The 12,738-nt window shown below is 40.5% G+C and overlaps 1 long non-coding RNA gene across 1 annotated transcript in view; it reads left to right on the top strand.

Moving 5' to 3' along the window:
• LOC109952355 (uncharacterized) overlaps positions 1 to 12,738 on the top strand; it is a 52,034-nt gene that overhangs the window by 36,293 nt on the left and 3,003 nt on the right. Inside the window, exon 2 of the long non-coding RNA XR_002273740.1 lies at positions 4,323 to 4,467. This is a non-coding gene — a long non-coding RNA (uncharacterized LOC109952355). The remainder of the gene's footprint in view (positions 1 to 4,322; positions 4,468 to 12,738) is intronic.

The following is a 12,738-nucleotide window of genomic DNA, read 5'->3' on the forward strand; positions in this document are numbered from 1 at the left end:
CTGGAGATGAAATAGGTGTCCTCGCTTCATACACAAACCACATCAGACTGAGGCAACAATCCCATTTTCAAAAAGCCATGTGAAATAGACACGCTAACACAAACTGAGCAGAGAGGGAGGGGAGAGGAGGACTAAGGTTGGAGGAGATCCTGAGAGGAGGATTGAGGAAAAGGAGGAGATGGGTGGAAGGATAAAAGATGGATTAAGGTTGTGTTTCAGATTGGCAGGAGCAGTTTGTATGTACTGCATGAGTGTATTTAACGGGTATGCCTTCAGTGGAAACAGTAAGCTGAGACATGTGCGACTTTGTTAGTGTTGTTCCAGCAGTCTGCCATTTCCCCATGTCTCAGAAGGAAAAAGCCTTCTTAACCAACAACATACTTATCTTTGAGTGTGTGTGTGTGTCTGTGTGTGTGTGCACACCTCCTTATATGTGATAATGACAGTTGTAATGCTTTTCTGATATCTACTCAGCTCTGGGACTTCAGTTGCATGTTTGCATCTGTGTTTGTGTGTGTGTGTGTGTGTGTGTGTGTGTGTGTTTGTGTACATGTACTTGAAAATTGCACTTGGCATAGACATGCTTTTAAAAGCTCTTTGTGTGAACACAGGAATGTATCGGAGACAGATAATCTTAAATGTGTGTGTGTGTGTGCAGGGGGAACACTGTGTGATGAATGGTCTATGACAGGTGTTGGAGACGAGATCTCCAATTATCACACTTTAATACCTTTTTTCCTGTTCGCACATAAACACACACCTCGGTGTGGAATGGTGGGGCGAAAAAGAGTGAAAAATATCGTGAGACAGAAGAGTCCAAAAAAGAGAGACAGACTGGGGAGTTTTTAAATTTGTGAACCTGTGTCTTTTATCAACGCTTTACTCGAGCATAATTGTCTTAATAAATCCTGCTTTTCAAATACTGTCCAGGGTCTCAAGTAATAGTTTATTAGACGTCAGTGCAACATTTGGGACCTGAATGAAAACAAACCCATGGAAAACCTCCATAAAAATGAAACATTAAGTTAAAAACAGAGCAACACACCAACTGACAGGCAGCTGCAGGTCAAAAAGAGGATCAGTTAAAGATACTAATTTCTTTTCAGCCGCTAGAGGGTTTGTGTGGGACGCCACTCCAAACCTCTCTTTTCTCCTCTCATCATGTTCCGTTTCCTAGCAACAATCTAAACTACAGATGCCTGGCTGGGACAAACTGGACAAAATGCAGCCTCCAGTCTGAAGCTAGCATTCACTGACTAATGAGTAAATGTGTCAATCCAGTAGAACGCCCCGGTTACTGCTAATGTGACAAAAAAGCACTAAAGTTACACAAAGTTTGAATTACTCCCAAATTAAAATCATATTACGTCAATACAAAGGTAAAATCATGACCATGCTAGAACGCTAATGTTACCAAAACAAACCCAATAGCTTTAGATGCTAACACATCCTGAAGGAAGATCACGACATGTGAATCAAGTTTGAGCCCTTTGGCTGATTTGAACCCTCTCCATCTCAAAAAGCCAAACCAGTGTTAACCCTGATTTTTTTTCTTGTCCCACTCTCTCCGTGCAAAAGAACATGACCTCTTCGCTCTGTTTTTGACTTTTAGCTGCCAAGAACTCCTCAGTGGCTGGATGTTTAAAATGACTACTCACGGTTCGAAAAATGCTTCTTATTACCTTCGCTAGGTGTCAGCCGGGGCTAATTTATAGGCCATACATTAAAAAAGGTTTACAACAACAGAAGGGCTGTAGACAGCAGTGTCATGGAGGGGGGGCAGTATAGCTGAGAGACACCATGTCCTAATCTCTATTAGATAAAGTGAAAAATCTTTGTTAACGTGCCTTTTAACATCTCAGTCAACAGCATTGCTCCAAGTTTCTCTTCATAACACAAGTACTTTTTCATTTATCAACACTTTGGAGAAGTTTCACAATAAAGATTCCCAGCAAAAGGGAAAGTTAGTGCGCTCAGACCCACTGTAAGTCTTTTAAAGGAGTACTCCATCAATTTTACACATGAAATTGTGTGTATTTATTACAAGGAGTACTACGCAGTGTTGCATAAGGTCATCTGTGGCTCTGGAGGAGGTTTCTAAGGTCCAAAGAATTTCATCATCAGTGTTCTTGATGCTGCCTTCTCACTGGTTGTCTGCTGTCACCTCCCTCCTGTGGAAACCTCCCTGTCTTCTTCCATCCTTCCCTGTCATGAAGCGGTGGAGCGACCTTTCTTTCTCCCCCTCCTTTGATTGCTCTGTATCTGCGACATCGGCAAGTTGCCAAATCCAAGCACAATGGCATCATCTAATGGAGACAGTGTGGGATGACTGACACTGTCTTCTGCCTGTCAGTCATCATCACCGCCCTCTAGGAGTGTTTATCTGCAGCTGTGGATGACTGACAGACAGGTGTGTGTACCCCTTCCAACACATTTGATCGTGTGGCGAGTGACCGTTTATTGTAAAATCAGTTTTAAATGATTTCATCAATCCTAACCAGAAAGTTAAGCTGTTTTCTGTGTAAACATTTAAACTGCAGCAAGAAGCCGATGAAATCGTTTGACCTGTGAATATGTGATCAACTGACTGGGTAATGTGAACATGAATGTATTCATGTGTGTGTGACCTAACAAACTTGATTACAAGAGCATTAAGATGTTCCCCAAACAAGATATACTTTCTAATTTTAGTGCTTTATTTAAACATTACAGATTTCTCTTTTAATCAGTAATTCACCAAAACAACCACAATTCAGGGTGTTCTTAGACATGACATGACGTGAAAGACCACAGACCTTCCATAAGACAGAAACTGCAATTTGGAGGCATCACTTTATTGAGTGAAAACTGGGTCTTGGTAGAAAATATCTAGAAGCAAACCTGGAGTTTTCTCACAGGCAGGTTTGTATGAGTTTGTATTAGCTACGCTGCAAGTGAACCTCGTCAGATTCCTCGCATTAGTCTGCAAAACATCTGGTTTACATGGAGCAAATTAATAGACTGCCAGTAGAAATAAAACAGGCAACCTCAACCTGGCATCTTTTAAAAAACAGCTGAAAATCTATCTTTTATTTGTCAGTTTATGATGATGATGATTATTATTAGCTTCTTCTTTTCTGTTTAACTTATTTACATGCGATGCACTTTTAGCTACTTTATTATATGAACTGTGCTGTATGAAATTACTGAAATTGATATTTCTTCATTTTGAATTATATAAAATTCTGTACAAACACAAGACCCCAAATGGCAAAGGTCCTCACATTGTTAAAACTTAACTTTACAACTTCAGAAATTGAATAAAAGCTGAAAGATGATCCTTTTCTGAGAACTTGAAAAAAATAAAACATAAAGATTTGACAATAATATCCCAGACTTACTGGTCCTTTGTGAAATATTAAATGAAATTATGATGCGCTCTCTGCGGGGAGGAATGATCAGCAGCACATAACCCAGCAATAACTTCCAGCTGAGGGCTGCTGCTGACCTCCCACACAGACCCAAGCAGAAAAACAGCCCTCCTAGGATTTTGGGTGAAACCAAAACTGTGTGATTTTTGTGAAAGGTACCTTTTGAAAACAGCTTCTTTATGCCAACAGGTTATCTTTTAATGCATGACTAATAATATAGTGGTTGATTATAATTTTAAAGGGGTCAAAGGTAACTTTATTTATCCCAAAGGGGCCATTTGCTAGTAGCACACATACACCTGCCTGTTTATAAAATGTTTTCTAATTCATTTACTTTCATGTTTTTAGCCCTTAAAACTCTTTACAATGCAACAAGTTGGTCTCTTTACACTGAGCAATGCTTCCTATAAAATACACTTTTAATAGTATCTGCACCCATTAACAAAATTCTTTAAATCTGAAGTATTTGATATTTTTTCCTAAGTTTTGGAGCTTCTGTTTCCCCTGACCCACATATCAAACCATCAGAGACTCTTTTCAACAGCTTTTTGCTATTTTGTTAGAACTGATTCACTGCAGCTACAGGCTGAAAATCACTGGTGACTGTCACTGAATGGGGCCTTTGAAACCATAAAATGGAATTTTCTTTTGTGCGTTCAGTCCCGCTCGTGTTTGTACAGCTCTATATGTTTTTATAGAAGTGTGTGTGTGTGTGTGTGTGTGTGTGTGTGTGTGTGTTCTGGGTGGACAACCACGTCACAGGCTCATGAACTGGCTGTGATCCATGCTGGTGCATACAGTATGTTTGTATATGGTACAGCATGTGTCTGCATGCGAGTGTGACTGTGTGTCAGTGTAAATGTGTGTGTGTATTCACCATGACACAAAATGTTTTTGTTTTTTTTTCTCCAGAAATGAAGGGGATGTGAGCTCAGTGTTGAGCCCCAGTTCAGAGTTCTGCAGACGGGGTGGCCAAGCATCCTGCGGGGCTTGTGGCTCCGAGTCTGACCTGGAGAGCGTTCCAGATCTGTAAAGATGTGCCCTCAGCCGAGAAGAGGTTTGTGTGTTTGCATGTGTGGCTCTCACTGATTAGCCTGACAATCTGCTTATTGATTTCCTGGTTAATGCTGTTCCCAGAATGACAGGCAGACAGAAAGGAGGAGGAGGAGGAGGAGGAAGGGCAGTTTTAAGAGATATATGATTGTGCTGTTAGTTTCTTTGGGCAATGACAACAACAATCAGTGACTGTATTTTTAACTGACCACATAGTTTTGCAACTGGCACATCTACAGAACTGTTAAGTTGGTGAGTTCATATCTAACGCCTGAAATGCCAAACTAACAATAAACCCACACTTTCAACACTGCACAGATTTCTTTATGAAAAAATAAACTATTTTTTTCATTATTAATCTTTATGTACAGTCAACAGATGTGAAAAGTCCTTAAAAAAACATTTCACATCTAAGATAAACATTAGATGAACAAACAAAATAAAAGAAATAACTAAAGGTCATTAAATAACCAGAATTCTTACTATGAGCGGTGCCTTCTTTGTAGAACTCAGTTTGACTTGCTCAACAGCACAGCGGTGACATTCAGGAAATCAAAGCATTTCCTCTGCGTTTCGGTCTTGGACACACATCATTCAGGCAGAGGTTGCTCTGTCACAAAGTGAAGTGGTCAGTGTCCTCAACTCTTCTTGTATTTTGTTTTGTTAAATTATAGGCCTTTTTCACAGCAGACATTTTGACTTCCCATAAAAAAAACCAATGGCTGGTTTCACACAGACATTTCAGTCTGGTTTATATTGCCTGAAGTTTTTTCTTAGTCTAATGCAAGTTGGACAGTTTCACAAAAATAAAGACTGACTTGTTTTAAGGCTACAAAGCTCAGCGCCCTAGCCTTAGGCTAACCTTTAACTGAGACCTGTGTCTCCATGGTAACAAATGGACAAAAATGGGGTAAACATTGCTTATAATGTGGGATTTGTTGATAACAGGGAGCAAGCAGTGAGAAGATGAAATGTTTTAGATGGTTTTCTGTTGTATTGTTAGGTTCTTTGCTATTTTGTCCCATTAAGCAAGTACTGACATTCTTTTAAAGCACTAAAAATACTCCTTCTCAAGTTTAGTATCACTGGTGTTATATTATTATATTATGTATTATTATTACTGATGCAACATTTTACTTAATATGAGGCTAAATCGTATGTTATTCACTGTTGTGTAGTTTAATCTACAACAGTTAGATTATTCTTACAACCTTTTTATGGGCTTTATGTGGAATTCTTATTCCAAAAAACTAAAATCTCTCAGTTAATGTAGTGGAAAGAATAGCAGAACATGTCCCAGTGAAAGGGTTAGTGAGTAGAAAGTAGCAAAAAACTAAAATGCTCAAATAGTACAAATACCTTGGAGATCACATTTAGTTACACTGCATAACTGCTGATTAATGAAGCAGGTTGCAATGATTAGTCATTCAAGTCAATCAACGGTTAATTAGCCTGCAACTATTTTGTTAATTGGTTAATTTTTCAAGTAAAAGCACAAAGCATTCCATGATTACAGCTTCTCAGATATGAAGAGTTGCTGTTTTTCTGTGACATACGTTATCAGGTTTTTTTACTGTTGGGTTTTAGATATTAAAATGGACCTTTTCCCAATTTTCTGGCAATTTTTGTCAGCAAAACCAGAAAACATTGACAACAAAATCTATGTATAATTATGATCTACAGATTAATCAATAATGAAAATAACATGTAGTTGCACTCTGATATGTTTTTGCAAAATTACTACAAAGTTATTAGACACTTTCTTTGGTATCCAGTTACATCGTTGCAACTAAAAATGAACACTCAGACATTAAATGGCAATTACCCATGAAACTTTTCTAGAGAAGCCACTAAATAGAAAGAAACAGTATTTTAGGGGCTGTGTTTACTGGGAACAGATGTGGCTCAGGCTGAGTTGAGGACAGCACATTTTCAGCAAGCTCAGAATGTGGTCAACCAAATGGATGAGGACGAGATGAGCAGGACGTCCCTGCTGAAAGCGTTTGCATCTGTGTCTTGCATTTTGGAGCCTCTGCTGTCTCTGATTGTATGTTACCTTGTATTGTTTAAATCCTCCTGGGCACCATAATCCACTGCATGTGTTAAAACATGTTTGTCTGTCTACATGGGTTTTGATGCGTGTGTGTGTGTGTGTGTGTGTGTGTGTGTGGGTGTGTATTGTTGTTGTTGTTGGTGTAGTCCCTTGGTGGCTGTTCCCCCACTGTAGACGCCTGTTCTGGCGATAGCATTGTCTCCATGTCCAAAGATCTGCCGGCTGCCCTATTCCACCACATCTTTATCATGCTAATACAGAGAAAGAAGGAACGAGGGAGGAGGGAGAGGGGAGGAGAGAGGAGGGCGAGGGAACGATAGCTCCACAAACAGAATGAAAGGGGCAGCTTTCCCCTCCTCTCTCCATTCTCACCACCTCCTCTGCTCTACCCCTCTACGTCCCTTTCTTCTCGTCCCCGCACCCTCTTCATCTGCCGCTTTCTTATCTTCCCCCTTACTTCTTTGATAATCCCTCCGTACATTGTCTTCATAATTACACACAACAATGATTCCCATCCTTGCAAGAGAAATGTGCACCATGCATAGAGAATATTTCAGAGATGAAGGCCAGTGTGTGAATTAATAACTTTGGCCTCTCATATAGGATTGTTTCTGTGTGTGTGTGTGTGTGTGTGTGTGTGTGCGCGAAGGGGGAGCACATAGACCCCAGTGTTGTTTTAACACGACTGTTACATTATGCATGCTGACAGCCCTGCCTGTCCCCATTAAAGGCCCATCTTGTTTCCCCATTATATCTGGTTTCCCTGTTAATAGAGCTCTTTGTGTGGCACTTCCCTTTATACTGAGGGTGTTAGAACAGAAAGGTCAGTGCTGGTACAACCTGCCACAGGACCCTGAATGAAAACAACGGCCCTGTCCTCTCTTTACATCCCTGCTTTTGGGAAGGAGGTGTGTTGCACTATGTTCACTACCTCTTCTTTTGTTTTGTGCATTAATGAAATTAGTTTCTATACCATTTTCTAATAGGGCATACATTATAGAGGATTTAGAAGTTGTAATTAATTGCTTTATTAATGTTTTAAAAAAGCATAGTAGTAGTATATGCTGCTGTATTCACACATGGGCTCACTCAGGCCCTTTTCAGACATGCTCTGGTACCCTGATATTATCCAGACATTCCCTGGAAGAGCTGTATGTGGGAATGCAAATGTCTGAGCCATTTGACCCGGGCATTAAACGGACTTTCCCCTGCCAGCTCCCTAGTGCAAAGTCTGAGTGAGCCCATGTGCGAAAGCAGCACATAGTCCTGAAGGGTTACCCAGTTCTTGCTACCATGTTAACTCTGAGAGACGAGGCAGTCCAAGTAACTTCAAAACAGTGCTGATTTATTCAAAGGATCACAGGTAAAATTAACATTACACACTCAGGTATCTTGCACCTCCAAACTGCACGCAGGCAGATGAAAGATGAAAGACCCCGAACCAAACCAGGCCTATACATTTATCTCTTCGGTTGGGCTAGCCCCATACTACACAGAAACGTCAACCGAGACGTCTCTGTTACCAGCTTTGCAGCTGGTCATAGCAGTAGTCAAAACATGAAGTAAATCAATGTGTGTGTGTCTGTTGATTAAGTGGTGTGTAGCTAAAAACATTCTCACACGACTTCTAGTGACATGTCGTGATATTAAACATAAGAACATATTATGGCTAAGGCTACAGTTATACACATCATAATAATAATATTAAACACCCTGTCTGCTGACAGTCATCAACTCTTCTCTCTAGTTATCCTTGACCAGATGTACCCTGTAGAAACTCATAAGCATGACTAAGCATTTAACAGTCTAACTAGACATCCTATCTCCACTAAACATTTCTAATACATAAAGTACCTAACCAATATCTATCTGACTAAAAATACCTAACAGTCCAGAGCATTCACAGCAAGCTAGTGTTGATGACGTTCTATCATGTGGCCAGCACGAAACAGGAAGAATACAAACATCTATTGGTGAAAAAAAAAAACAATCATTTCCAATGAAGGCACCAACAAAAATATCTGACTGAATATGAGTTGGGATCTCTTACTGTTGAGAACTGGTTCCAGAATCATCAGACAAATTTAATTTAATTAACATGTGTGAAAGGGTAACTCTGGATAATGTCTGGACCCAATTCCCCTGCCATTGTCTAGCGTTTATATGTGAAAACAGCATCAGACATTAATTAGACTTTGTACTAGGGAGGTGGCAGGGTAAAGTCTGAATAATGTCTGCGCCAACTGACCAGGACATTTGCATTCACACTGACAACTCCTCCAGGTAATTTTTGGGTTGCAGTGCATGTCTGAAAAGGGCTAGAAGAAGCAGGAGAACATCTGTATGTGCAGACTTGATGGGCTATTTCATTTCCTAACATTCCCCTTTCCAGTCTACTGGCTTATTATACAGCAGAATTCTTATGACTCTTGATTAATGACTTTCTTTCTAAAAGCATGTCAAGTCTGCTATTACAGAAGTTTCCTTCATCCATCCACCTATCTCATCAATCAGAAGCTGAGCTCAACAGATAAAAAATGAAATATTTAACAACAAGTTGCATTCCTGAATGAACTAAAGCCACATCTATGAATCTGTCCTTATTTTAGTACCCATAATTCTGTGGGTTTGGCATGTTTGTACACGTTTCTATCCAAATCCTGTCATAACTAGAAAAATGCAGCGAGAATGAGAGTGGGTTTATATTTGCCTCAAATCCATCAAGCGGTTTAACGTACTTAGAAATCCTCCATCATCACAAATACTCTGGAGTGACTTCATTATAATAACTGCATGAAATAATATCCCACTCCTGCTGCCATCTTTTCTCTTCACCCTCTTCTTTCCCCCCTTTTGGGGTTTTTCTTTTTTCCCCCTTGGTACTTTTTTGACCTCCTCGCCCCAATCTTTTCCTCTCTCTCTGGAGTCCACTGTGGGCAGGCCTTTGCCAGTGATCCATGGATGGTAATGGCCCTTCCTGCAGCTCCCACAGCACACGCCATTACTACTGGAACACCCAGACAGAGAAGCAAAGAGTGGAAAAGAGAAAGAGACCGACAGAAAGAGGGAATATTTTGGTAAAAAACTATAATCGTGAAATGGGACTGGAGGCATGACAGCATGTGTGTATGATGCATGGATGTGTGTGAGAGAAAGACTGTGTAGATCATTTCATGGTGAGGATTAGAGAGGGCCAGGTAAGATATCTTGTTTCCTGTGACCTGCTCATCACAAGGTTTCCCACACTCATCACTTCACTCTATCACATCCCTCTCGCTGTGATACATATAATATATAGGCATTGTTCCCTCCGACCCACAACACACACAAACACTGACACATCATACACTTCCCATACATTCATATGCTGCTGAGCTGTAAATCCAAATGATCTCCAAACTCCTCATTCATACTATCACTCTCTGTCTATCTGTGGGTGCGTATGTAATGCTATATTCCTGTCACACTGCAAACTTGAGAGGTGTGTGAGTTTCCTGTAACTCACTGTGGGTTATGATAACAACCGTTTCTGCTGTCAACAGCCCATAATGTCAGATTTACAGGGTTGCCCCCGGTAACCATCCGGGCTGGCGTGGCTGAGTGATTCTACATCTTCTGTCAGAGCTAGAGAGACCATCTATCACACACACACTGGCACAATCACACACATATCTAATGTATCTCTCACACAAATCTTCGGTATAACGGGGATACGATGTTAGCATACATCACCTAACACCCTATATTCTTCACCTCTGTCAGTGTGAGATTGTCTTCTCCAGGAAAATGTCATCACTGCTTCACAGTTCCGAATGACCTACTGTATGTCTGCATACAGTGGCAAAGCAAGAAGAAGTAGAGAATAGGCTGTGTTCAATGGTTGGGTAATTTTGATCAAAGATTTTAGCCCGATTCCAGAGCTTTAAAGAGCTGCTCACTTCTGTAGGATTATTTTGGTTCTTCTTACCATTGCTAACTCTGAGAGACGAGACAGTCCAAGTAACTTCAAAACAGTGCTGATTTATTCAAAGGATCACAGGTAAAATTAACATTACACGCTCAGGTATCTTGTACCTCCACACTGCTCGCAGGCAGACGTAAGATGAAAGACCCTGAACCAAACCAGGCCTATACATTATATCCCCTCGGTTGGGCTAGCCCCATACTACACAGAAACGTCAACCGAGACGTCTCTGTTACCAGCTTTGCAGTTGGTCATAGCAGTAGTCAAAACATGAAGCAACTCAACGTGTGAATGTGTGTGTGTGTGTTGATTAAGTGGTGTGTAGCTAAAAACATTCTCATGACCTCTAGTAACATGTCATGACATTAAACATAAGAACATATTATGGCTAAGACTACAGTTATACACGTCATAATAATAATATTAAACACCCTGTCTGCTGACAGTCATCAACTCTTCTCTCTAGTTATCCTTGACCAGATGTACCCTGTAGAAACTCATAAGCATGACTAAGCATTTAACAGTCTAACTAGACATCCTATCTCCACTAAACATTTCTAATACATAAAGTATCTATCCAATATCTATCTGACTAAAAATACCTAACACTTCTCAGATTTGTTTAACAACCCAATTGAGACTGTCCTCATTTGTGTCAGGAGGCTATTAGGATAAATGATTATGTGTTAAAGGTTGGCAGCGTCTAGCGACTGTAGCAATTATGACACAAGCAAAGAAGCAAGTTAGGTGACATGATAACTAGGGCTGGAAAATTAGAAAACTCAATAATGCCTTGAAAATTGTGACATGGCAATGTTTTTCTGGCAGCAAAAATGAAAGACTGGCTGAAATTTCTCATACATGGTAAGGTTTAGGCACAGAAACTACATGATTATTTGAATTTGGGGGAGACCCTGGGTTTGGTTAAAACAGTCTCAAATGAAAAGCACAACATCGCACAAGGGTGGACTCGGGACACAATCTCCGGTGGTGTGAAAGTCAGCTGTTTGTTGGCCCCAGCCACCACCTTATTGGTGTCTTTAACTGTATAGGTCTGTATAGTACTGTATAGCTCCAAACCGTAGGACACAGTGTTAGCTTCCTGATCCACACTCCAGTCCAGTAGGTGGCAGTAGTGCACCAGGCTGTTGTTTGCCAACTGGCTCAAGTCACCAAGAAGAATAACACAACAGCCATCGGATGTAATACAAAGACCGTTATTGTGACACTACTACAATATGTGTTAGGCTGTGGCCCAACGTAGCTATTGTACATTTTTATGTGAGACCGGGCTGCATTAGAAGGAGGATGGGGCGGATAGCTAGGCTAATAAAACACAGAATGTGTGCAACTTGTTTTTTCAAGTTGTTTTTGTTCCTAAACCTAACCAAGTAGTTTGTGTGACTGAATGTATTGAAACTGTGACAGTTTCATAACTGTAACAGCATGCTTATGGCTGTTTTTTATGATGACGAAGGCTTGTGAAGCTTCCAGGTGCGATGTACTGTGTTGTTAATGTTGGTGGAGGTCGTGCAGTTCTGTTTGCCAACTGAGGAGAGCTATTTCAGGAGATGCTCCTATTAGTTGTGTGAGAGGGAAGGGAGGTCTTGTTGATTCAAATCTGCTAAGTATGATGTAATGCTCCACTTCTGGGTCCAAACTCCTGTTGTATCCGGTACTTTTTACCATACGGACTCTGAGAGACGAGGCAGTCCAAGTAACTACAAAACAGTGCTGATTTATTCCATGAACACAGGTAAAAATTAACATTACACGCTCAGGCATCTTGCACCCCCAAACTGCACGCAGGCAGATGAAAGATGAAAGACCCCAAACCAAACCAGGCCTATACATTTATCTCTTCGGTTGGGCTAGCCCCATACTACACAGGAACGCCAAACCATGATGTGTCTCTGTTGCCAGCTTTGCAGCTGGTCATAGCAGTAGTCAAAACATGAAGTAAATCAATGTGTGAATGTGTGTGTCTGTTGATTAAGTGGTGTGTATCTAAAAACATTCTCACAGACTTCTAGTGACATGTCATGACTTAAACATAAGAACATATTATGGCTAAGGCTACAGTTATACACGTCATAATAATAATATTAAACACCCTGTCTGCTGACAGTCATCAACTCTTCTCTCTAGTTATCCTTGACCAGATGTACCCTGTAGAAACTCATAAGCATGCCTAAGCATTTAACAGTCTAACTAGACATCCTATCTCCACTAAACATTTCTAATACATAAAGTATCTA

This window comes from Monopterus albus, unplaced genomic scaffold (genome assembly GCF_001952655.1).
Source record: "Monopterus albus unplaced genomic scaffold, M_albus_1.0 scaffold455.1, whole genome shotgun sequence".
In the NCBI taxonomy this organism is placed as follows: domain Eukaryota; kingdom Metazoa; phylum Chordata; class Actinopteri; order Synbranchiformes; family Synbranchidae; genus Monopterus; species Monopterus albus.